Source organism: Schistocerca nitens, chromosome 2 (assembly GCF_023898315.1).
Source record: "Schistocerca nitens isolate TAMUIC-IGC-003100 chromosome 2, iqSchNite1.1, whole genome shotgun sequence".
Lineage (NCBI taxonomy): Eukaryota > Metazoa > Arthropoda > Insecta > Orthoptera > Acrididae > Schistocerca > Schistocerca nitens.
The window spans coordinates 861,401,834-861,425,955 of record NC_064615.1 but is presented as its reverse complement, the minus strand read 5'-3'; the positions used below and the strand labels follow the sequence as shown (position 1 = coordinate 861,425,955).

At 44.2% G+C, this 24,122-nt stretch overlaps 2 long non-coding RNA genes across 2 annotated transcripts in view; one reads left to right on the top strand and one right to left on the bottom strand.

Annotated features, from left to right (window-relative positions):
- LOC126237123 (uncharacterized) overlaps positions 1-24,122 on the top strand; it is a 43,253-nt gene that overhangs the window by 12,543 nt on the left and 6,588 nt on the right. The gene's annotated exons all lie outside the window — the stretch shown is intronic.
- Positions 13,911-24,122, bottom strand: part of LOC126237125 (uncharacterized) — a 29,443-nt gene continuing 19,231 nt past the window's right edge. Inside the window, exons 2-3 of the long non-coding RNA XR_007545038.1 lie at positions 14,508-14,652; positions 13,911-14,000 (exon numbers count right to left, since the gene is read on the bottom strand). This is a non-coding gene — a long non-coding RNA (uncharacterized LOC126237125). The remainder of the gene's footprint in view (positions 14,001-14,507; positions 14,653-24,122) is intronic.

Here is a 24,122-nt window from a genome sequence, read left to right as displayed (position 1 = left end):
TTGGTGGATATCTCCACAGATGAGTTAAAATCTGAGTGGGCTGACGAAGGTATTGTTGACGTGCAGCATATTATGAAACGAGTCGATGGGGATCTCGTCAAATCCGACTCATTTATTCTCACGTTCAGATGCCCGAGACTCCCAGAGCATGTTAAAGCGGGGTTCTTACGTTTGCCAGTACGACCATATTTCCCCAACCCAATGCGCTGTTTTAAATGTCAGCGCTTTGGGCATACTACGTTGGGGTGCAATGGGATAGCCACTTGCGATAAATGTAGTCAGCCTGCCCATGAAGGAGCCGATTGTTCATCGCCTGTGAAGTGCGTGAATTGCTCTGGGAGTCACCCTGTCTGGAGCCGGGTCTGCCCCATCTATCTCGACGAACGGAAGATCCAGGAGATCAAAACATCTAAGTGCATCCCCTATGGTGAGGCCAAGAAGCTCTTTAAGGCCATTCAACCTACTGTGTTTACGACATCTTTCGCTTCCGCTCTGAAAAAAACGGTACAAATGGCCACTGTTGCTATGCAAACGGAGGTTGCAAGTGTTAGCACTAGCCAGTGCACTTGTGCTGCTGCGGTTGTTTTGAAACCTGCGGCTCTCCCCGCAACGTCGGACAAGGCCGTGGTTGCTGACATTGGGGTACTTCCTGCCTCTTCCCATATGGCGCCTTCTGCCCAGGCGAGTAAAGCTCCAACTGCTGACAAGGCTCTGCATTCTAAGCCTCCCAAGACAAATACGCCGAAGGTGAAGGTTTTGCCGCCTGAGGAGACTGGTCAGGGTCGGTCCGATGACGAGGCCATCGTACTGCCTGACATCTCCCGTGGATCGTCATCGGAGCTGATGGACATTGATGTCGACCGGGGGCGATCTTCTCGCCCCAGGAATAAATCTCCGGCCAGTACGGGCTCTCCTCCAAAACTCAGAGGCAGCGTGAAAGTTCAGCCACCCTGATCACTGGCTCCCATATTACAGTGGAACCTGAATGGGTTCAGGACGCATGTGGCCGAATTACAACTCCTTGTACGAGAGTGCCCTTTGTGCTTATGTCTCCAAGAGACACATTTTCGGGCCACTGATGCTCCTTCTTTACGGGGCTATACCGTATATCGGAAAGATGATCTGACGGGGGAAAGGGCAAAGGGTGGTGTTGCGGTTTTTGTCCGTGACATGCACCCCTCATCTGAGCTCCCTCTTGTTACAGACTTGCAAGCAGTTGCAGTTGACCTTCTTGTGGGTCTGAGGCTCACAGTCTGTTCACTTTACTTACCACCTCAGGATGCGATAGACTCTGAGGCTCTCACAGACCTTATTAGCCAACTCCCCCACCCATTTCTTCTTCTGGGGGACTTCAATGCTCAAAATGTCTTATGGGGCTCTTCGACTACTTGCCCCAGGGGTCGCATTCTGGAAAGCCTCATTATGTCTGAAGAACTGTGCATCCTCAACTCTGGTGCTCCCACTCATTTCTGTACTGCTTCTGGGTCGTCATCAGCTATTGACCTTTCCTTTTGCTCTCCAGCACTCGCGGATTCTGCTCTGTGGGAGGTTGCTGCTGACCTCCATTCTAGTGACCACTTCCCCCTTTGGATTCGCCTCCTGGCTGAGGCTATGGCATTACCAGTGCCGCCCCGGTGGCACCTCTGCAGAGCTGACTGGACACTTTTCAGCCAACTGGCTGTTTTGGAACACGGTGCCAGTGTCCACGAATGGGTAGACCATGTTACAGCCGTGATCTCCCATGCTGCTGAATTGTCAATCCCACGGTCATCCGGTCATCCCAAGAGGCGTCCTGTCCCTTGGTAGACCATTGAGTGCCGCTCAGCCATCCGAGCCCGCCATGCAACTCTGCGACGCTTCAAGTGCCGTCCCTCAGCTGACAATCTTGCGGCCTTTCGGGTGACAAGGGCCAAAGCGCGGCGAGTGATTAAAGAGAGCAAACGACGGTCATGGCAATCGTTCTTGAACTCCATCTCCCGCTCCACAAATTCTACGAAAGTATGGGAAGCCATCAGGAGGATTTCCGGGAAACTCGGCCAGCTACCTGTCACGGCATTGCTGCATCAGGGACGTCTTCTCACGGCGCCGAGAGACATTGCCCAGACACTGGCCATGCATTTTGCGGAATCTACCGCTACTATTAACTGTGATCCAGATTTCTGCCGCTACCGCACTGCCATCGAGAGGGGTCACTTGGACTTCCGGGCTCCAAATTCTGAACCCTACAACTGCCCCTTCACAATGTGGGAACTGGATTCGGCGCTGTCTGTGGCTCATGATACTGCGCCTGGTCATGATCAAATCCGGTACAGCATGCTGCAGCACTTGTTACTGCCTTCCAAGGAAGTTCTCCTGAATTGTTTTAATATGATATGGTTATCCGGCACGTACCCTGACTCGTGGAGGGAGGCGATTTTGATTCCCCTCCTCAAACCGGGGAAGGACCGAACGCATCCCAGTAGTTATCGGAGTATTGCTTTGACCAGCTGTGTCGGGAAGACGTTAGAACGCATGGTCAACCGTCGCCTGGTTTGGCTGCTCGAAACCAGGCAGCTCCTTAGCCCCTCTCAGTGTGGCTTTCGGAGATGTCGTTCCACTATAGACAACTTGACGCTGCTTGAGGCGGCCATCCAGCAGGTCTTCCTACGTAACCAGCATTGTCTAGGTGTATTCTTTCATATTAATAAGTCATATGACACTACTTGGCACCGCCTTATCCTCAATCAACTCCATCAGTGGGGCTTTCGTGGCCGTCTCCCCATCTTCATTCGGTCCTTTCTTTCCCACCGCCTCTTTCGATATTGGGTTGGTACTGTGTTTTCTGATTTGTGCGTGCAGGAGAATGGTGTTCCTCAGGGAAGCGTTTTAAGTGTCACCCTCTTCTCGTCGCCATTAACAGTATCGCGTCCACTATCCGGAGTCCTGCCCAGTGCTCCTTGTTTGTGGTCGACTTTGCTGTTTTCTGTTCTTCCTCTAGTCTTGTCACTGCTAGTCGGCAGTTGCAGCTTACGATAAAGCGATTAGAGGCATGGACTGCGAAGATGGGTTTTACCTTTTCTGCAGACAAATGTGTGTGTGTGTTCATTTTAATCTTTCTCGACGTCCTTTTACCTCCCCTGAATTGCGTCTAAGGGATACCATTCTTCCTTTTAGAGACACTTTGAGGTTCCTGGGCCTCACTTTTGATTCCAAGTTGTCGTGGTTGCCTCACTTAAAGACCTCAAGGTGCGGGCCCTGAAGGCACTGAATATTTTGAAGTGTCTGAGCCATCGGTCCTGGGGAGTAGATCGGGCGCGTCTGCTGCAATTTTATAGGGCTTTCGTCCGATCGCGTCTTGACTATGGTTGCACCGTGTATGGGTCAGCAAGGCCTTCGTATCTGAAGATTCTTGACGCAGTACACCATGAGGGTATCAGGCTGGCCACTGGTGCCTTTCGTACCAGTCCCATCCCCAGCCTGTGTGCTGAGGCAGGGGAACCGCCGCTCGCCATCCGACGGAAACTCCTTATGGTGCGACGGGTGTGTCAATTCCTTGCCTGTCCTACCTCCCCTGCGTACCCTACCGTTGCCCGACCGCCTATGGAACGTCTCTTTTCCAGTCGTCCCAGGGCAACGAGACCATTTGGGATTGGTGCCCAGCATTTGCTTGAGTCCCTTGGTGTGGAGCGTGTGGCCCCCCAACGACAAGGTTTTACCCGCCTGCCTCCCTGGTCGCTCCAGAGGCCCGGCGTCCTTTTAGACTTGTCGGAGTACCGGAGGAGCTGCACTCCTGCGTTTGTTTTTATCTCCTTATTTTCCGATATTTTACACCAGCATCCCGACCATGTACCAGTATTTACGGATGGCTCTAAACAGGGGGACTCTGTTGGTTGTGCTGTTGTTTTCCCTGATCGAGTCGTCAAGTTACGGCTTCCTGCGGTGTTTACCATCTTTTATGCCGAATTGTTTGCGATCTTGGGGGCTTTGGAGCAGATGAGATGTGTTCCCAGTCTTAAGTTCCTCATTTGTTCTGACTCCCTGAGTGCCCTTCAGACCATGCAACACTTGTACTCAGCGGATACGGTCGTCCAGAACATCCATGATGCCCTACTCCACCTGCAACGGCAGGGGAAGGAGGTTTCTTTCTGCTGGGTGCCAGGGCACGTGGGTATTAGGGGAAACGAACTGGTGGATGTGGCTGCCAAAGATGCATGTTCCCTCCCTCACATTGTTGAATGTGCCGTCCCCCTCCATGCTGTTACCTCCCTTTTGCGTTTTCGTGTTATACGTGAATGGGAAGAGGAGTGGCTGGCAGTCGGTGACAATAAGCTGCGTCTGGTCAAGGTCACCACGCGGCCATGGCGTACGTCCTACCAGTCATTCAGGCGGGATGAGGTTCTCCTCACTCGCCTCCGCATTGGGCACAGTCCCTTAACACATGGTTTTTTACTCCGGCGGGAGGACCCCCCAATCTGCAGTGCTTGTGCCGTCCAGATTACTGTCCGTCACATTTTACTTGACTGTCTTTTATTCTCTGACCAGAGGGCGGTGGTTTCCTAGCCACCGGATTTGCCCTCTATTTTGCAAGATGACGCAACAACTGTGGTTAAGGTCTTACGGTTTTGTGTCCTGTCCAATTTGTTGCCTCAGATTTTAGGGAGAGGGTTTTAATGTGCTGCTGGGTGACTGGCTCACCCAGATTTTAGGTAAGAGGTCCGCCAGTCATGAATACCTCCTTGTTTCCCTTCGGTTTCTGTCCTCCCTTCCGTGTGATTCCTTTCCTTTTTTAGTGCGTTCCTTCTCCTCTTGTTTCGCCTTTGTATGTGAGGATTTGGAACTGCATCAGGTCTGTGTCTTTTAGCCATTCTCCTTGTTTGCTGTCCGTCTTAGTCCCTTCACTGCATGTGTTCCTGTTTTTATGCGTTTGGGCGCTGATGACCACGCTGTTTAGCGCCCGTAAACCTCAAACACACACACACCTGTAAATTGAGGAAAGATTTCCATGTCTCAAAACTGTTCTAGAATGGTCAGGACACCAAGATGCTTAATTTTTCTGATACACGGCTTCTGCAGCAACGTGCCACTCATTTTAGAGGTACTGGATACGATCTCATTGCCTTTCTCAGCAAGCTGATTGGATATAATGCACTCACATTTCCAGCTGAGTAAGCTTGTCGTGACGTTTCAATGTATGTCACTCTTCTCATGTTTTGACATAGTAAATGATCAGCTTAGTTCACTAACTTTGAGTTTTGTGTCTGTGTTATGTCATTAATATATACACAAGAAACAAGCATGGCCCAAGAATGCTTCACTGTGGAATTTCACAGTTAAGAGTATTGTATGTTGAGTTTATTGTTAGGTTCTTGCCCTCCTTTTTATTATAAAGTTTAGCACAATGTCTTTTATCATGAAGATAAGAACTTAGGCAATGTTGTGCCACTACATCCCATGAGAGTACCAAATGATTCACAGTATTGAAGACTGTAGACAAATCTAGTAAATTCCCAATGATTGTGTTTCCCTCGTTCACTTTGTTTAGCGCTTTATGGGGAAAAAAATTGCTATTGCTGGTGTTGCGAATAGCTTCTTTCAGAATCTGTGCTGTGAGGTGTGTAACAGATTGGATTTTTGGAATAAAGTTTTCATTTGGTCTAGAATTACACTTTCAAGTAACTAGCCAAACATTGAAGTCAAACTAGCCCATAGTTACTTGTCAGTGAATTCTCCCTCTTGTCATACATTAGTGATTCTTAAAAATAAGACCAGGATAAGTTGCCTGGCAAAATGAGTTGTTTAAGAACTGTGTTAGTGGGTTTATTAATGCATTTCTCCTTTCGTTAAGCAATCTAGGTGATTCGTAATCTCAGCGACCAGAAGTTTTTATTTTGAGCTTAGAAATGTTTTCGGTGCCTCATGTTCTGTTATATTTTTTAGGAAAGATGAATTCGTCATTTCATCTTAGTTTATTGCTAATGTCTGTTCATGTATTTCTTTTGTACATGCTTTACTAAAATATTGTAAGAAGCTCTCGCATACTGTCTTTGGTTCACTCATCAACATTCCATTTTTTCCTAGTGCTACATTACTGCAGCCTTGGTACAGAGCCATGCCAAGTCAGTCCTGTTTCCTTGGCAGAAACTGCCAAAGGTGCCCACCTCCCTCCCCAATAAAACTATGTAGCTTTCCACAAGTTTTTCCACGTAGGTTTAGTAAAATTGTAAGTATAGTTAATAAAACTGACTGCCCTGTAATGACTGCCCTGTAATATTTAATACAAGAACTACACGGATTAAACATTTAACAAAGTGACAGCAAAGAACCTTAACATTTTACATGTTTTAGCATGTATCATAATAAAATCAGTTCATGGACAGCATTCCACAGTCAACATAAGTCCGCAGCTCGTGGTCGTGTGGTAGCGTTCTCGCTTCCCGCGCCCGGGTTCGATTCCCGGCGGGGTCAGGTATTTTCTCTGCCTCGTGATGACTGGGTGTTGTGTGATGTCGTTAGGTTAGTTAGGTTTAAGTAGTTCTAAGTTCTAGGGGACTTATGACCATAGATGTTGAGTCCCATAGTGCTCAGAGCCATTTGAACCATTTGAACCAAGTCAACATAAAAAAACAGTCAAAGCAAAGTGGTACATCCTCTAAGAAGGAGGAAAATGATTTACATGTGAGTTACAGTATATATGCAACAGTTTTGAGTGCCACTGTTGTTCTAATTACGTATACAAAATACATGAGTAAGACCTGCTTTCAGAAATCTTTCAACACCAGATGCTTCAGCAAGCAGCAGACAACTAGCGTCAGAGCCTTTGTTTGTCTACACGACAGTTCAGTGTGGGTGAACAGAACACACCTGTCTATGGGCACAAGGTCTAAGAACTCTTATACTGCTATTAATTAACTGCCGAAGTCTTGTTCTTGAATTGTATAATTACACAACAGATCATACCAACCAAAACTTAAGAGCAGCAAAATTACTGTTTAGAGGGACACGTAAATTATGTATTCTCTAGCTGTTTTTGCTTGCCTCCTTCACCATCGTGTCTCTGTCCAGTTCTTCAGAAATACGCAAATGTTGGGAACCTCTAGCATATTTGTGGGCACTCACTCACTGACCTATGAGATCCTACAATACCAAAAGCAAGGCAGTAGCAAGAACTACATTGCTGAACACGGGTGAGCTGTCTAGGCGGCAGCTGAATGTATTGAGAGCATTGTTGCCACATCAACCTTTGTTAGCTATAGACTTTAGTAGTAGATTATTTATAATGTAACTTTAATGAAAGGACACACACAAATTGTTACATGACAGTCCATTGCTGTACTGACAAATCAGATGTTTCATTTCCATATTTTATTTATTTGGTTTGAATTCAATTGAATTAAAAACGTGGTCATGCTCGTGTTTATAGCAAGAGACGTCTGTGCTCGCGGAGATTAGGATGCCAATTATCATCTTACATCTATTGCATGCAGTTCTTTCTGTAAATTTCTTGGAGTTGCTGAATCCCAGATGGGAACTCTGTCGAGATCCCATAAGGTCCTCAGGGACAAGCACCCGTCTAGCTTAGGAGGCAGGAGGTGGCGTGATCTGGTGCAACTGTGCTGGCCAAGCTGTGGCATTATGTAGGCTTTCCATCAGTCCTGCTGCTGGCTGTGTAGCAGCTGCACAGTGCCTTCTCGAGAAAAGCAGATAATGTATTGAATGACAGCCTGAATTTGTATTGACCAACAGATTTAACAAGCTGAGCAGCTGACCGTAACTGTTGAAAAGGAGTCTGTTTTCCTGATGGAAGAGAGCGGGGTGAGACAGCAGTCACTTTGTGGTATGGTGACTCCACTAGTGGCAGGGAGGTCACTTGCTGAAAATTTGCAGCAGAGCATTTTGGTTAACAGCAGTCATTTAGCAGAGAGGAGAAGTTGGATGCTAGTTTCATAAAATCCAAATGTGGAGCCTAGAGCATTGGCTGGTGAGAAAAACTGTATTGGATAGAGATGACATTTGACAGAGTTTTTAAAAGCTACATCCTTTTATAGGTTAATACAGCAAAACTATTGCCAACTTGGGAATTTGTTGGATTATTTACGAGGATACAATTAGAAGGAATATTGTAAAGCCATTCACTGGTGTGTAGAAATTTGTGTAGGCTCAGAAGCAAGGCTTATGTGGAGAGAGGAGGAATCACTACTGTGGCTATGGGTGGTGAGTAAACGCTTCTGCTCACGGGGCAACACGGAAATACTTCTTCCCTCCAGCAGCAGATTGTGTCATACGCATTCATCTGGTCAACAACTTACACAGTTTGTTGAGATTATGTGAGTTTAGGTGAATGGATACAAGACTTGGAGATGATTTTTATGTGCAGTGATTGAAGCAAGTAATTGTTGCAAACCGTGTAATCTTGAGGAAAGTTTGAGGGCTCATTTGTGAGTCATACTTTGACATACTATGCATATTCCAATTAACCATTCTTTTGACAAAATCATATAATCACTGAGCAGGTACCGCGAGTTTGTACTTTCACGGTGGATTTATTAGACGACAAGCTCACATGTTCCCATACCCTCCCGTCTTTGTCAAGATGTACAAATCTCTCATGTTAAGCAATTATTTATTCTGTTGTCATGGGGATCTGAAATTCAGTTGGATCTTGTAATTAGATATATATTCATGTATTTAAATGCCACAAAGATTACAATAAATTGGTTTGATTTAGAACACTATTTAAATCTGTAACTAGATGATCTCATTTTTATTAATTATATATTGCTATGTGGTTGATCCATGGCTCATGTTTCATCAGGGCCAACCTTTTGTAATAATTTGATCTGTTGTGCTCAGTTTCAATTAAACCTTAACTCACAAGGTGACTCCTCTGTAACGCATAATACGAGGTGTGGTCTGTGGGATCCCTATCTTTGAACTGTGATTTCGGGGGTAAATCATTTGAAAAATTCAATTTATGTTGCATAATTACATAAAATTTACATATACAATTATCTAAGTGTTGTTTAAATACTCCTCCTTGATTTTATTGCACTAAATAAAGCCTGCAGTATTTTACTTTTTATCACACAAAAGCCACGCGGGGTAGCTGCGTGGTCCGAGGCGTTACGGAGGGGGGGATGTCGGGATGTCCTGAAATTTCCAGATTTGCTCTCCATTTGAACAGTGTCCAGGAGGAATTTTTCAAAACTCTCTAATGTCCCACATGAAACAAGCAGTTGTGATGAGGTGTGTAATGTGAACCAGTTTTTCCAGCAGCATAGCTCTGAACTTGAGAAATTATCCTGTAATGTTTAGTGGGTTAGATATTTTAGTTGTAGAAGCATGAGGACTGCCATTCTGAACTGCCGAAACTAGTGCAGTACTTTTTGCTATTCCTGCATATTGCTAATGTTGAAAAACTATTTTCACTAATAGGAGCACAGCGGACAGATGAAAGGAGCAGATTATCTATTGATTCAGTCAGATTTATTACTTTCGTGAAGGATAATTTTGAAAACTTCAGTTGCGTGCAATTTCTTGATTATATTTCAGATGAGCTAGATGTTTTGCGCAAGATTAGTTCAGGAAAGTATAACTGATTGCTCTTGATGATTACATTTAGCATTATATGAGTCAGGATTTTAAGAAAATCGAAATGTGTTCACCTGTGGGTATATATAAATAGCACTGAATTTATAACTTTACATCATTTTTGCATCGTCCAATAGCATCGTACATTTTTGTCAGGTGACCTACATTTCTTTGCTGTTGGGTCCTGCATTTGCATACATTAAACTGATAAGCCTAGTCTGGAGTGCCAGCATTGTATTTCCAAACTAGACAGAGTTGCACGCCACGTGCACGCGACAGAACAGACGTGAAGCACTAGTCGTGGTCAAGTTCGGTTTGTGACACCATTAGATGTATTGGGCTAGTACTCTCTTCTTCCTTTGTTCAAAGTTGCGTCCTGTAGTAAAGCATCATTTTTAGTATTTTGGACCTATTCATTCTTGACACACATTTCTTCCATTCCCTTCTGTATTTCATTATTTCTTCGCCCGCATTAAATGTCATCAGTTCTGATGTCTTCACCTCCGTTATCATCCAGTGATCGGGGCCGTACAGACGGTGTGGCGGAGGGTGGAAAAGTGGGGGGAGGGAAATGGGGCATGCAATACTATACCCATTTCCATGCACATATCGTAAGAAATAACATGTTTTTATAAGAATTTCTAAAGCATTATAGGTGGACTACAGGCAATTAAGCTGTATTCTTGTCAGCACAATAATTTACCTTTTAAATCGTAGGTGTCTTAATACTGCAATGAAATGTGATTTGAGATGGTTGCTTCTGCTTTCATATCAATAAGTTGGAATATTGACAATATTTAAGAAAGGATAATGGATTACTGCTCACCATAAAGATGATAAGTTGAATTGCTGATGGGCGCAGTAAAAAGACTGCTACACATTCAGCTTCTGGCCAGAGTCGCCTTCAGAAACGAAAGCACACACACCCTTATGAAAACAGCCACATCTCATGCACACGTGACAGCTATCTATGGCCACTGCAGCCAGAATGCAACTCCTGTATTAAAAGGAAGCAGCATTCCAGAATGAGGAAAGTGGCATGGTACTGGTGGCTGGGAGCACGCAGGGACTCGAAGGCGGCAGGATGAGGCTGCCAGACACAGCGTCAGGAGGCTGTGAGGGAGGGAGGCGTGGGGAGTGGAAAAGGAGCGGAGCAGAATGGGGCAAAGATCCTCTACTGAAATTATTATGATCTCAACGTACAGTAACTTATTGTCCCCTCACTTTCCACCCAACAGTTTTCACCCCCTCCTTGCTATCATCTTCTCCCTATTTACATCCCCTCACCCTCATTGTGTGCCACTCTTTGACAACACGCCTACTGACCTTTTCCCCTTCGCTGTTCCTCTCCCTTCCTGTTCAGCCCCACACCCACAGTCTCCCAACACTGTGCCTGGTAGCCTTGTTCTGTTGCCTTCTAGTCCCTGCATGCTCCACCTGACAGTCCGCTCCTCTCTTCCCGACCAGTACCCTGCTGTCCCTCCCCGTTCACTGTTACTTGTGCTCTGACCACAGTGGCTGGATGTAGAAGTTGTGTGAATGTGAGATGTGCCTGTTTGTGTGAACATGTTTGTATTTTCTTTTCTCGAGAGGGCTTTGGCTGAAAGCTTAATGTGTAACATCCTTTTCGTTGTGCCTGCCTGTAACACATTATGTCATCTTCACGGTGAGTAGCAAGCTATCCTTTTGACAATATTGTTAGTTATCAGCGGAGGAGCTGGATCAGCTATATGGTCTGTCCCGATGCAGCTCATATCCTCAAAACCAGTACTGTGCTGCCACTTTCATTCTTTCTTTCTTCTTTTTTTTTAAAAATCTGTAGTAATGAATTGGCAGAGGTCACTGAAAATTGAGCAGCTAACAGGCTGATTCTTCTTGCTGTCAACTGAGGCAGTAAAGTCATAGTGTGCACCATAGGCCTGACTGTAGTCACCATTGCTTGATGTTGTGTTTTATTTTGATGGAACATAATTTGATAGCAGTATCACATATAAGTGACCTTTCGCACCGCGTCTAAGGTGCTGCAGTCATGGACTCTGCGGCTGGTCGCAACGGAGGTTCGAGTCCTCCCTCGGGCATGGGTGTGTGTGTGTGTGTGTTTGTCCTTAGGATAATTTAGGGTAATTAGTGTGTAAGCTTATGGGCTGATGACCTTAGCAGTTAAGTCCCATAAGAATTCACACACATTTGAACATTTTTTCGCGCCACTGTGTACACGGCCATCTGATGCAGATATTAGTTCTGTCGATGGTAAGCACATTGAGTGCCCCACACGCAATATATATGTTGCTGTCAATGTTCCAAGCAATTATCATCTGCAATGGGGTCACAAGTGAGCAATTTACCGAGCAGTTTTAACCAATATTTTGAACACCACTGCCAGGAAATTCTGTTGTTGAAAATTATCTGCTACATTCACCTAAACTGGGTATGTTGACTGATACAAAAATGTGGGTTGAAATGTGTTACACTTGTTTTAGAATAGTCTTGATTGGAACCTGTAGCCTCCCCACATAGATCGTGGTTCACATAAATTAAATGCTACTTACAGAACTATCTTAGACCTGTTCTTAATTAGTTGTAAAAATGTCCTCAGTTTCCTGTTTCCATTTTCGTGCCTCGCTTTTTACTATGTTCCAAATAGTAAACTCACAGAGTTTACACCGTACCCAACGTTTGGTGTGAAGAGAAAAGAGTTTTTGCTTGTTGGAAATGTGAGATGTGTGGGTGTTACAACAGCACAGTGTACATTCAAAAGGAATTATGGAAAATAACCTCACATATACAGAGCTTTGTGAATTTGTATCAATGATTTATGAATACTGGTTGTTATTGTAAGCAGGAAAGTACCATGTGAGACCTTAACTTTTCACGGCAAATTGAATGTTCAAATAGGCCGGCTGGATTGGCTGTGCGGTTCTAGGCGCTGCAGTCTGGAACCGAGTGACCGCTACGGTCGCAGGTTCGAATCCTGCCTCGGGCATGGATGTGTGTGATGTCCTTAGGTTAGTTAGGTTTAATTAGTTCTAAGTTCTAGGTGACTGATGACCTCCGAAGTTAAGTCGCATAGTGCTCAGAGCCATTTGAATGTTCAAATAACTTACGGGTTTGCTGCCGGGTGACGTCATCGACCACCGTGGTACCAGTCGACAAGTGTGGCAATATCAGCTGCGTAGAGGGTGTTTTATGCAGTCCACAGAAAAGCAATGGTACTCTCAAGACGTGAACCTCGAATAGTGCAACAAACTGCACGGAAGATATTGCGATGGCAGTCACATTACAAAACCATACCACCTGCAGCTTGTGCAAAAATTAAAACCAGATTATAGTCGGTGCCTTCAGTTTTGTATCACCATGCTGGAAGCACTTGGGAATGAACATTTCGCCTCCAAGCTGATATTTGGCAATGAAGCAACCTTCCATTTATCTGTGGAGGTTAATCTCCACACTATGAGTGTGTGTGGCACTGAAAATCCTCATAAAACTGTGGCACATGAACATGATTTTCTGGAAGGTAACATTTTCTGTACATCCATCACAGGCATGTCTTCTGTGACAGAAGACTGATAGGTACGTCTTGCCATATTATGTTGCAATTGTGATTGTTACCATAGCTAACTGCTGATTCTGATAATTTCATCTTTCGTAAGACGAGGCACTTCCTCATTGGAGCATTGATGTTTGTCACTACGTAAACCTCCATATCGCTTGCTGCCCCGGGCATACTGGTGAAGAAAAATTGGCTCTGTTCCCTTGAAACATGCCCCGTCAATCACTCCCAGGTTGCCTAACCTTTCACTTCGGGGCTCTTTCCTGACCATGCTGCTGTGATGACCAGTGACAAGATTTTGCTACATGAAGTAAGGAACGAACTCAACTACTACTTGGACATATATTATTGGGTAACCACAGGGGCCCTCGTGGAACAACATTAGTAGAGTGCAAAATGTAAACTTTGTGAGCTTACAGTTGTGTTCATGCACCACTCTCATTTGCTCATTTACTACTTTGCAAAATGTGGAGCTTTGGAAACGAATGAACCCTGTATTTTGATTAAAAGACCCGAAACTGAGATTACTTCAATATTTCATGATTGGAAACGTCACCTGTAAAATAAAAAAAAAAAAAAAAACAATGACTCTCATTCACTTGATAAATAAAAATATTATCACATGGTAAACAATTAACAGCTAATTTTTCATAGGTACAGAGAGAGTGATACTTCTAATAACCAAAGAGCACAAATAATGACAATGAGGTGCACAGCTTCACAGTAGTGCACTGTTGAAAAACTTGCACAGTACCTTGCAGTCACTATACACTGTTCAGTGATTCCCAGCAATGCACTATGTACTCTTCTCCGTGTGTGCTGTTACATCATTGGATTTTCCTCTTTGCATATGATTGTGGAATTTTATGTTGCGTCCCTGCTGCTGCAACAGTCCGGCGGTCATGAAACAAACCCAACGCTACCTTCTTGATGCACTTTGCATGCATATGTGCATTAGAATGACACATCTGTATTGGCATGACTGGCAGGCACAGTGCAACTGGCTGTACAGTGAGATTTGGTGCAAGAAATACATGGGCTAATCATTTACCCTAGTGATTAACAAAGAAACTTAAGATTTGATTTGCTTTAGATTGTGTCATGAGTTTCGTTCACACCAAAGTAACAGCAAAATACCTAGTTTATAAGTAAGACCTACATCCAGTAGTCTCAAGACACCAGGTGCCTGACCAATGACAAAGAATGTTTGTTTATGTGAGTGTTGAGCTTACATGAATAGACTAGGCACAATGACTGGTAGCTCCTGTAATATTATTAATCAGCCACAAAAAGTTTATTCTTGAATTTGTCTTTATTTACACAGCAGATCATACTAACCAAAACTTTGAGTAGCAAAAGTAGTGCCCGAGGGGACAAGTGAGTTACATACCTTATGCCCTACACCTATTTTGCTCGTTTCCTCCATCGTTGCGCCTCGCTTTAGTCATCAGAAATCAGCAGATATTGCGAAAAATTGGAAGCGTTTAGTTGAACAGTATATTTGCTTCAATACCAGCTTGCCGGCTGTTGACATCCTGCAAAACCGTGGCAAAGTATCAGCAAGAACTCCACCATTGAATATGATCAAGCTGGTAGGTGACAGTTGTGTGAACAAAGCACACTGTTGTCACATAAACTACGTTAGCCATGGATCGCTGTTGGACAGTAGTCATTTCTTTAGTATGCTACGTGGACCATATGATACTATGACAACTGTGTGTGTGTGTGTGTGTGTGTGTGTGTGAGAGAGAGAGAGAGAGAGAGAGAGAGAGAGAGAGGTTTTTTCTTGCCACCAGGAGATAGGACCACGAATGGTAGGAAAATTTGTGTATCTCTCTGATTAATACTTACACTTTTTCTTCTTTCGTTCTTTCCTCAGCGCCCTCTCGGTGCTTGTGCCCTTCCTGGGTGAAACTCTCGCCATGTCTTCAGTATGGCAAAGCTGGGATATCCTTCCCTTCCCATTCATTATGGACTATATTCCACGCCATTTTTATTAAAGTTTACTAGCAGGTGAATGGTTTTCATACGTTAGACAGTTCAGTTTGAGCTCTTCCGTAATTATTTTGCTCAATTTTTCACACAGAAAAATGCTTATCCTTGAAGTTCAAATGTGTGTTTCGTGTGCAGGCTTTCATCTAATTTACCTGTGCCTAGAGGCAAACATCTTTCATAATTTGAGCATATCAATTCAGTTCTTGTATTTATTTTGCTTATATCTCTGTTAACAGATGAGGTATATACCAGGTCTTGCCAGTGAAGAATACAAATATCAGCTTCGTTGCAAGCACATTATTTGTAACTGATACACTGACAACAGAACCACTGTCATGCAACATTTTACCTTCAAAATCTACATCATCTACTATATTTCTTGTTCTCACTCCTGGCTACACCATGCTGCAGACTTGCATATTATTATTTATTTTTTGTAGAGTATGAGCTAACTTTCTTGCATGGTTATCAGTAAGCAAAAATACATTGGACGTCACTGGAGATTTTTGATGCAGTGGTAGTTGCCACCTCCTTCACACTGTTCACAGGGTTTATTAACTCCATTAGTTGACTATTTTCCATCTGGTTGTACAAGTTCACTACTCTTTTGTCACTGGAGATAGATTTCTGTTGTATTCTTGTTTCAAAGATTAGTTTGTTTTTGTATCCACATGTTGTTCACGAAACTATATTGTCTTTCTCACACTCATTGCTGGTACTACAGTACACTGTACCTGCTCATATCTGGGACCATTTTTTCATGTGCTAAATATGAAACCTGTTTAGCACTTCCTTTGTGTTTCTCATAACTCTTGTTTTTCCCAATTTACGTGCTCCATCATTTGGAACACAACACACTTTCTGCAGGTTTGAATTTTCATTTCTTCGATGAAAAAAATCACATCTTACAACATTGACAGTTGGTTGATAACTTGAAGTGGGTTTTTAGCTTCATAATGTGGTTTAGCAGGTTGTTCCTATCAGATGAAAGATTGTTAGCAATGTTTTGGAAAGCACAGAGCAAGCAATTCCGTTAACAATGTAAATGTTGGAAGAACGTCTGAAAGAAGTGGAGGAAAAATATCATTCTCGTATGTTTTGTTCTGAGATTCAGTCAATTCTCAGTAATAAAAGGTTTATCACCTAACACTGCATATTTTAAATATGAGAACAAACAAATACAGAAAGGTTCTCTAAAAAGGCAGTTGCATCATTTCATAGAGAGTTGGCGTGTGAGCTCTCTTACATCCATCAACCCTTTGTACGTGGAGACAAAGTCACACGATACGAGGAGTGTCGCTTCATAGCATGTTCACAGCAATGAGAAGGTTTCTGTAGGAAAATATCATTAGTGAAGTTGTTGGTTCACTTAAAACACATGATTAAAGTGAAAAACACTCCATTCTGGTGTTTCTGACAGCATGCGGATAAGAAACACTAAAATAAGAGAACTTTTGTGACAGTAAAAAGAATCTTAACGAAATTGTTGCCTAGAGCAACTTAAAGTAAAAACTGAAGGTGATTTAGATGAGCTCACAGTGCAATTTTGCCTAATGTAACTACAAAATTTAAGGGAAAGTAATCACGTGATTTGGTAAAAACAAGATGAATGGGAATTATCACAACAGAAAAGATAAACAAGATTAGTTGACCATAGCAACCAACTCAATGACCAGAAATATGTACGTGTTGAAACAACAGTTTGCATGTGTGTCTGGAAACATGTCGGTGAAACAGGTTTTGGTGTACTGACTCCGAGGCTGCAGTTGCAGCAGCAGCCTTTGAGAATCATTCTGTAGAAACCGACTGACCCAACCGCATCACTACTTCACTTCACTGGACAGCAGCAGGTTAAGTAATTATGCAGTAACTACTCTCTCTCTCTCTCTCTGTCTCTCTCTCTCTCTCTCTCTCTCTCTCTCTCTCCCTCCCCTCCTCTCTCCTCTCTCCCTGTAGGGTAGGGAAAGTCAGTTTTGTGCATTATTCTGAGCACAAGTTACAGCCAGATGTGGGCCAGATTGCAGTGAGTTACGCATACCAACAGTTGCGAAGTAGAATGGAGGCCACAGGGCTGTCAGATTACTGAAAGAGTATACGTAAGGGTTTTGCACGTCACGAATCACAGGCAGAAGGGGCCCACTGGTCAACCTAGCATGTTAAAGAGTATGTGACGCGAAGCAACATGTATGGCAAAACAGAGGTGCACAGCCGCACATAAATAGGCGCGGGTTTCTAACAGGATTCATTCAAGTGTGGCAGCTCGCCCGGACGGTGGGACGTGTCACACCACCAGCTACATGCAGTAGCAGACGGGGCACCAGAGTTCCAGTCCACAGCGGGTCGCTAGTTCGACCCTCTGAGGCCGACGTGTAGTCCATAGGCAGTCAGCCAGTGGTGGGCCACTCTTCGGCTCACTGCCACGGGCAGTCTTCTGGGCTCCAATATGCACCAGTGACATCCAGGGCGAGGGTTGTAGATTCGGCTGCGGATTGCGGGCATTTGTTGTCGCCCCGTCCTAAGCCACGCTGGTGAGGGAACACAGCGTGGACCATTTTGCAGTTGTCAGCGGGCCGCTCGGCGGCTCCTCGGAACGGCACTGAGGCAAGAAGGACAGGGACAGCTGAGTCGGTAGCCGGCGCACCCTGATGCCATCGGAACTTCGCGGCTGGCGAAGGCCGGTTCGACATAGCTTTGCATTGCACAGGCCGCTGGGGTGCTTCCTCAGCATTGTGGGACCCTGTGACGCAGATGAGGTGTACGAGGGCACTGTTGTTGGAAACAATAAATCATTTGGAAAGCTTGGACGAGTCTCTTAATACGGTGCCTTCTACCTCTTCCTGCTGATATATTCGGTGGCAGAAGTTGCCACTATATTTGGTGTCAGAATAGCGGACGTCGTCTGTCCAGTACGATGTTCGAGCCCACCGCCTGCATTACAGTCACAAGATGTGGTTAGTTTTGACCAGTTTTGTTTTGAGTTTTGGGCGTTATCTTTCTTGTTTGTGTTTTGAGTATGGCCTGCCAGGAGCCCCATTTTAGATGTTTTGTGTAGGCTTATTATTTATTTATTTATTTATTGTCATAATAAGTGTATTCGGGGCAGTGAGATTATTTTTTTTTTTCCTTGGCATTTAATTACTTTTGTATTGTTCTGAGTATGATGTTACGGAGTATGATGATACTGAGGTGTAGGGAGTTGGGTTATTCTTGTACTTAAATATTTTGTTTCAGGAATAACTGGGAACGAAAGCAACACAATGGCAGAGTCCGGGACGCGAGGTGTGTCGGAACCAGAAGCAGTATGGATTTTGTTGGAAAAAGTAGTACAATCGACAGCAGACAATACGCGGTTGAGAAATGAATTAACATCTAGAAGTGCGCGGGAAACCACATCTGATCAATCATTGTTGCCTTGGGTGCAGGAGATTGATCCAGCTGCCGTGAGTTTGATTATTCCGTTTTCTGGCAAGGCATCTGAGGATGTGCATGCATTTGTGGAGGACTTGGAGACTTCAGCGGTGATGAATGGTTGGTCTGATGAGCAGTTGTTACATATAGCCAAGATTAGATTAATGGGTGAAGGGAAACATATGTAAGGTGTTCTGAGGCCTTAAGGAAGGCAGGACAGTTTAAGCAGTTAAAGGAATGGCTTTTACAAAGGTACGAAAAACAGAATAATGCTTGGTACATGTCAAAGAGACAGGGGGAGATGGAGGAGAAATTTGCAGACAGGTTAAGGGAAATTAATGAGTATACTTATGAGTTGGGTCAGCGCGATGACGTGAATAGTGTTCTGTTGCAGGAGGCCGAGCAAAGGGCACTTGATGTATTTTTGACAGGGTTACCGGCGCAAATGTCACAGAAAGTGCGTGAAGGGACTCCGAAAGATTTGTATTGAGCCATTCAGCTGGCAATCCAATGTGAGGAAACAGACATGGCAACAGGGGTATGTGATAGACAAACAGTGTTTACAGTGGGTATAAAATGTTTTGAGTGTGGTCGCACGGGACATGTGCTGAGGCAATGTACCCAGTCACCAAGGAATAAAGGAAGCGGCGGAAATCGGCAGTGGGGAGGTTGGAGAAGTGGAGATGGGAGAGATGGACGAGCGTTAAACAGCAGAGGGGGCCCAAGACCCACCTAAGGGAGCTCCCGTTTAATTTCAATGCTACGAATATGTATGCAGAGTTGGAATGTGCAGTGGTAGGATCCGTAGGAACTAAAAGTTTAAGATTTTGTTGGACATGGAGGTGCAAGTGTCAGTGGCTACTAGGATATAATGGGACGAAGGAAGCGAGACCCACCACGTTATAGGTTGTGTGGAGTAGGGGATAAGTAGGTCGCGCCTTTGGGGTCGGTGACAGTTGACTTGCGAATAGAGAAAGTCCGATTTAATGCATGTATGGAAGTAGTACCACGGGTAATCGAGTGCTACGACATGATCCTAGGAGTAGATTTCTTGCATCAACATCATGCTAAAATTGACCTTGGACAACGAACTGTGGAACTTGGTGGAATGTTGTTTCAGATAGGGGAAACTGTTGTCAATGCAGAGCTGTCACAAGTGGTGTTAAACGTAATGAACAAACCAATTGAACCGCATACATTAGCGTTAAGGTTTAATTCGCATCAGTGTGTGTCTAGTAGCACCGGGAAGTCGCTTTGGGTAAGTGTGAAGTCAAATATACCTGTTGGTACAGTATGTGTTATTGAACCATTGCAGGATAATGAAGTTTTGGGTCCATTGGGTTGTTTTGTGAAACGTAGTGTTGTACGCGTACAGGAGGGCAACGACGGGCGAGTAGTTCCCGTGAACGTGGATAAGTTTAGCTCTGTAGATGCGAATTTGAGGAAAGGAGTTTTAGTAGCAAATTTGGATGTGCCAGATGACGAAGACTGGCGTTTGAGAGGTAGGCGAAGTGATCAACCACCAACTGCTGATAGAACTGCATTGCGTGACAGAGAGAGCATATGGAAGAATTATTTTGGGAATTTAAGGATTTGTTTTTTCCACAAGGGCTGTTACCAGCAACTCCATTAGTTCAACATAGGATACAAACAGGGAATGAAGCACCTGTTTACCATAAACCATACAGAATACCGAGGTATTTGCAGCCGATTGTGGAGGATTTCATTGATCAGCAGCTTGCGGATGGTATTATAAAGCGTAACAATAATTGCTGGGAAGTGGGCATTGTCGTTGTGCCTAAAAAATCTATGGATGGAACTAAGAAATATAGGTTCTGTTGTGACTACTGATACCTCAATAATAAGACAGTAACAGATACTACTACTACTACTACTACTACTACTACTACTACGTGATCAGGCCCAGTGGACCGCACGAATCTACAAGTTTCCTCCTCCACTGTATTCTGTCCATTGCTGCTATCCGCCATTCGTCCACATCTATTGACATTTGTTTTAAATCTTCATGGAGTCCATCCCTCCAACGCTTCTTGGGTCTCCCTGGCGGTCTCTTTCCTGTAGGTGTGAAATCCAGGAGCTTCCGAGGCCATCTGTGATCCTCCATCTGGGCCACATGGCCGGCCCACTGCATTCGTTGGGCTTTGACAGCTCCTGCTATGTTGGGCTGCTGGTATAGTTCCTCAAGCTCTTGGTTGTATCTGATCCTCCATTCCCCTGTATCTGCATCCAGAACGGGACCGAAGATCTTCCGAAGCACTTTTCTCTCAAAGACAAGGAGCTTATGGAAGTCCTGTTTCAGGATACTCCACGTCTCACAGCCATATAGAACAACAGGCTGGATCAGGGTTTTGTACAGTCGAATCTTGAACTGTCTGGAGAGAGATTTGGACCGAAGCAGTTGTGCTAGGCTGTGGTAAGATCGGTTTCCTGCTTGTATTCTGGCATTGATCTCTGCTTCACATGACGAGTTCTCAGTGAAAAGAGCCCCTAGGTATTTGAATTCTTGCACTCTCTTGTAGGAATGGTCCCCAACCTGCAGTGATTGTAGATGATCAGCAGTCTGACAATGACCACGCATCATAACGAGGTACTCTGTCTTAGCTTCGTTTATGTTTAGCCCAAATTTGCTGGCAGCCTCCTTTAGTGCTTTGGTCATTTGCTCCAACTCCTCTTCCGACCTAGAGAGTAAACAGATGTCGTCTGCATAGGCTAAGTATGCCAGTCTCTTTCCTTCGATTTCAATCCCTTCGTTCTCTTGGAAGGTCTCGCGTATGATCTTCTCGAGGGCAAAGTTGAACAGGATAGGGGACAACCCATCTCCTTGCCTGAGTCCTGTCACAATTTCAAATTCCTCAGTTACGCGATTTCCCATCTTCACCTTTGCATGTAACAGATGCATACCCCATTCCGAACATATCAGAGACTTTGGATCACTTAGGACAGTGCCAGTACTTTTCTATGATGGATTTGACAAATGGTTATCATCAGTTAGAGGTGGCTCCAGAGGATTGTCCGAAAACTGCTTTCTGTACTCCTGGAGGCCATTACCAGTACATTAGAATGCCATTCGCTTTGAAAAACGCTCTGGCAATGTTTCAGAGGTTGCTAGACAGTGTCTTGAGGGGTTTGAAACCACGGCAGTGTCTGGTGTATTTGGATTACATTATAGTGTTATCAAGTAGTATGGAACAATATAGACAGCGGTTAAGGGAAGTCTTTATGAGGTTAAGAGCAGCTCGTTTGACGTTGAGCGTGGAGAAGTGTCATTTTGCTTTAGAAGAAGTCATATTATCAGTAAGGACGGAGTGCGAGCAGATCCGAGGTTGGCACATGCTGTAAGGGATTTTTGGGAACCGAAAACAATTAAGGAAGTGCAGTCATTCATCAGAATTTGCAGTTTCTATTGAAAGTTCGTGAAGGGTTTTGCAGATTTAGCACAGCCGTTGGTACGATTGTTACGGAAGGGTGTGAAATTTGAGTGGACAGAAGAGTGTGAGAAAGCGTTTGACAAAAGTGTTAACATCAGGTCCGGTTTGTGTGTTTCCAGATTTTGAAAAGCAATTTATACTAGCATGCGATGCATCGAATCGAGCATTAAGGTGTGTTCTTAGTCAGGAAATTGATGGGAAAGAACATCCTGTAGCCTATGCGTCTAGGCAGTTGAATGCAACAGAGAGGAATTACTCAACAACAGGGAGGGAGATGCTCAGCGTAATCCATGGAATCAAATATTTTAAATGTTATTTATAAGGGAGAAGATTTCAGGTAGTGACAGATCATGCTACATTGAAGTGGTTGTTGGGGTTGGAGGATCTGTCCACTAGACTCGCTAGATGGGCTGTGAGCCTTAGTGAATTCGACTATGAGGTGGTGCACAAGCCTGGGAAGAAGCACGGTCATGCGGATGCACTAAGTAGGAAGGTGGCAAAAGTAGAAGTCGTAGGTTATGACCTAGCAGTATGGCAAGAATTACAGGATGCAGACAACGATTGTAAAATGTATCGGACACAGCCACAATTTAGTATGTACGATGGTCTTCTGTGCAGGGAAGAAACGAAGTTAGGGTCAAGGGTAGTAGTGCCAGTAAAGTTGAGGCATGAGGTTTTAAAGGAAGCACATGATCATGTGTTATCTGGTCATGGAGGGTGTAGAGCAATGAATAGGAGAGTGGTGGAGAGATATTGGTGGAGAGGAAGGAAAGTAGATGTAGATCAGTATGTCAAGAATTGTATACCATGTGCGCAGAGAGCAGATTTGAGTCGGAAACAGATACAGCTACAACAATAACCGGAAGCAAAATGTCCATTTTCCTTGCTGGGGATTGATGTCTTAGGACCTTTCAGGCGAACACCATCTTGGAACAGATTCGTTCTGACAATAAACAGTTTTTCGAGGTATGTGGAGATGGTGGCTATGCCAAATCAACAGGCAGCAATGGTCGTGCAAGTATTAGGAAACAACTGGATTTTGAAGTTTGATGTACCAGAGACAATTACTGACCAAGAGACCAACTTCATGTCAGATTTAATGAAGGAACTGTGTAAATTGTTGAACGTAAAGAAGTTGAGGATGAGCGCGTTGCATCCACAGGCCAACGGAAGAACAGAATGGGTACACAGAACAATCGGGAAGATGCTGAGTTTTTATGTGGATTATCACCACCATCAGTGGGACGAGTATTTGAAGCATATTGTATGCGCGTACAATGCAAAAGTCCATACAAATACTGGTTTGTCTCCATATGAGATACTGTACGGGCGAAAAATGTCATCAACGTTTGATTTGGTGAGGCTACAGAAAGGAAGGACCGGTGAATCTGTACATCAATTCACAAGGACAATTCGGGATGTTTGTAAACGGGTACAAAAGGTGTGTGAATACAAAGGCTTTGGAAAGGCAGGAAGATGCAGTAAAGCGGAAAGGAATTTTACCGCAGTATAGAGTGAGGCAATGGGTAATGCTGTCCAGCACCTATACGCAAAAAGGAAAAACGAAGAAGTTCCTCACGAGGTATTAAGGGCCATATCAAGTTGTTGAAACCACATTCCCCATTAATGTTAAGCTTCAGCTGCCAACTATAACAACGATAATACACATTGGGCAGTTCTACATCTACATCTACATGACTACTCTGCAATTCACATTTAAGTGCTTGGCAGAGGGTTCATCGAACCACAATCATACTATCTCTCTACCATTCCACTCCCGAACAGCTCACGGGAAAAACGAACACCTAAACCTTTCTGTTCGAGCTCTGATTTCTCTTATTTTATTTTGATAATCATTCCTACCTATGTAGGGTGGGCTCAACAAAATATTTTCGCATTCGGAAGAGAAAGTTGGTGACTGAAATTTCGTAAATAGATCTCGCCGCGACGAAAAACGTCTTTGCTTTAATGACTTCCATCCCAACTCGCGTATCATATCTGCCACACTCTCTCTCCTATTACATGATAATACAAAACGAGCTGCCCTTTTTTGCACTCTTTCGATGTCCTCCGTCAATCCCACCTGGTAAGGATCCCACACCGCGCAGCAATATTCTAACAAGAGGACAAACGAGTATAGTGTAAGCTGTCTC